Source organism: Lytechinus variegatus, chromosome 2 (genome assembly GCF_018143015.1).
Source record: "Lytechinus variegatus isolate NC3 chromosome 2, Lvar_3.0, whole genome shotgun sequence".
NCBI classification, from domain to species: domain Eukaryota; kingdom Metazoa; phylum Echinodermata; class Echinoidea; order Temnopleuroida; family Toxopneustidae; genus Lytechinus; species Lytechinus variegatus.
The window spans coordinates 67,778,470-67,781,894 of record NC_054741.1 but is presented as its reverse complement, the minus strand read 5'-3'; positions in this window follow the sequence as shown (position 1 = coordinate 67,781,894).

Sequence of the window (3,425 nt, the reverse complement as noted above, 5' to 3'; positions counted from 1 at the left end):
TTAATCCACAGGTTATAAGCCAAAGAGTATGCTCTGAAAAACATTGGTGTTGAAACAATACCAGTCAATGTTCTGAGAGGCATCTTACACCATTATCAAAGCATTTTACACTGTCAGTGTTCATGGGTATATGCAGACATTTTGTTCACTCGGGGACAAGATGCACTGTACTAGAAATTCTAAAGCGAGGGACCAAAATGATGGAGCTTGTCATTAGGCCACTTTTTCATGAAGTTGAAGGATTTCGTACACACTTTTTGGTGACTTATGTGAAAATTTTCAGTACATAAATGTAAGTTTTTAAAATTTCTGGAGGGTAATAGCCCCCTCCCTCGCTGCATATGGCCATGATGGTATTCAACTCCCATCTGTGTTATAACACATTCTGCTTGTTATTTCAACACTTTACACACATTTTAACAATCAGATGCTGGATGTTTTACCTCTGTTTTGATTGAAACATTGATTTATGCCCCACCTATTGGACTTGATTTTAAAGCTTCCAAGCAGACTTGTCATTATGAAACAGGGAATTGATTGCAAATCTTTGTTACAGGACCCAACTCATCTGTTTACAATGGTTGCCATGTCTTTGAATGTTTGTTTGTTGTTCACCTTTTGGTAGAACCTAATTAAATTCCTGAAATCCATCACACTTTTCTCCATCGTTGCTTCTTTTTTAATTTTTTGCTATTTTGTCTGACAGTCAAGAGTGTAGGAGGCATAATGCTATATAGAGTGTTATGTCTTTGAAGAAATGTGCGTATCAAAAACCTATTGAAGTTTACTTGTGCCAGCCAGGTCCAATGCATGTTGACACATCCTGAAAAGATTTCGGATCTCTTCTTGTCTTCATTCTTCCAGATAAAAGAATAGATGACAAGCGAGCTCTTTGGTTTTGTGTTAATATCTTTCAGGAGAGAAGATAAAAAAGGATCTATAATTTGGTCATGTCCCCTTGAAAAATGATAACCAGATGAAAAGATCAGGGGCCCGTTTCATAAAGAGTTGCAACTGTTGTAACTTTGCCGTTATGGCAACTACCATGGTAATGTTGATTTGATAACCTCGGTAATTTTGATTGGCTGCTGAGCCCTGTTGCCATGGTAGCTGTCAAAAACAGTTGTAGCTCTTCATGAAATGGGCCCCTGATCTGGTCATGTTAACATCTTGCTATATGCATGGAATGAAGCTCAAACGTGCCACTCAGGTAGTTGTCCTCTGATCAACTCTCCGAAAATGCATGAATTGATGAGATCCGAAATCTTGACCACTGATCATCTTTTCTAAGATATTTTGACATGATAGTCTCCTATGTCGATATCTCGAGATTAAGATACAAGTACTCAGAAGGAGGAGAGGGGGGGGAGAAAGGAAACAAAAATATAGAATGTAAGAAGAAGCCGGAAGAAAAGGAAACAATCCGATCATCTGCTTTTCACTTTTTTATTGTACCATCCAGAGAGAAATTCAATTTAAAAAAAGAACATAATAGAGAACGACAAAATCTAAGGAAAGAATTAAATGATATAAAAAAAGAGAGAAAATCAGAAAGAACTACAGTCATTTAGCATGTTTGGAAGTGAATTAAGGCCACCGCACACCTTACGACTGTTCGCGATCCGATTTTGGAACAAATCGCACTTTGCTCATTTTCTGAAAATATGAATAGAACATATCATTTTACTTGAGGTTAAAATTAATTGAAAGAATACTAATATAATAATTTTGAAAAATTGCAAACAATAGGAGTAAAGGCCAAATTAATTTCAAATCGTAGCCAATCGTACGACTGTATGACGTCATTACGACTATTCGCTTTGGATGATATAGCATAGTCACAAATTTGAACATATTTTCGTATGATGATTTCGAACATTACACAGTAAGATATTCCAAGTCTCAATTCTACATTTTATTCTGAAATCCGGTCGTACACCAATCCGATAAGGTCGCCTTTAGATGTAGACATGATATCTCTTTAACATAGAGAGATAAGATATTTTATTTACTTAAAGGGTGCATGGGCAGAATGTCCCCTCTTTCCTTTTTCTTAAGTTATCATGACACGAACTCATAATCATATCATTTATTTTGTACCTATATGACTTGTAACAAAATAAGTTGTAGCGGTGGTTATTTGTCATTAAAGCAGTTGTCAATCTATTTTTTTTTCGTAGAGAAAGATCGAATAAAATATTATTTCATGGAATAAAATACAAAAGAATAAGTTGAAATAAAATCAGTTGCTTGCTCATTGCATACCTACTGATGCATAGAACCGTTTCACCGCGGAAATGATGGGCCAAACTTTGAATGTAACTTTGTTACGTCGATCCGATTTTGATGTAAATTTTAGTGTTTCGTTTGTCACAATTGTCAGATTTTACTTTTTCTGCCTATTAACCGGTTGTTTTAATCATAGTTTTCAGTCATATCCATTTAGAGAGAGAGGAAAGGAAAGAAAGATGAGAGAAAGGACTAAATGGAAGTATAAACAAAAAGAAAGAAGAAAAGAAACTTGGAGAAGAAGAAAGGGGAAAAGTAAAGCAAACAGTATTCGATAGCCTTCTTTGCGGAGAATATTGACTTTATATCGAACCATAAATACGAGAAAGAATACCCCCCCCCAAAAAAAAAAAATCCGTTTAATGAATATAAAAGAAAATATATGAATGAATGAATGAAGGACATCATCGCCGGGATCATCGCGACTTTTTCATTAGCATGTCACTGATTTGTGCATATTATGATTTTTTCTTGGAAAAATAAGCGAAACTTTACAATGTAATAACTTTCTTATTTTACATCCGATATTGATGAAAATTTCAGCATTTTGCTTGTTTGAATGTTCTCTATTGATTCTCAAATCAACATTTTTTGGGTTGGACATGACCTATAACCATCAATAGTGAGGGTCGGGGAAAGGTACGCTGATGCGCCCGGTGGATACATGCAGCTCTTTTAGCTTGGCCAACTCTGTACCTATCAAAGGGGATTTTTTCCCCCTTGACCAAACATTACTAGATTCACTTTGGAAAAGTAATGTAGATAAAACTGCAATAAACTACTCGCGTTAAGAGAGAATATAAAATTTGAAATAAATGTTGTCCTGTATCATTTAGGATAACTTAATTAAAACAAAAGAAATCTTGCGGGGGTTTGTTGTTTTCACTAAAGTCATGACTGAAAAGAAAGGGGGCGGGGGACTCGGAAACCTAAATCCTTTTCTCATACAAACTCACCAGAAAAGAAAATGTGAATCAAAGAGTAAAATAAAAGTAACCGATCAGAGGATATAAGCGTTTGGTAGTGTTTGCTAAACCATTTATATAACAATTGCTAAATAAGAGATATGGATAGAAATTAACTTGAGGGCAATTTTAGTCACGTCACGCCCCTGGAGAAAGCAATCATCCAACAAA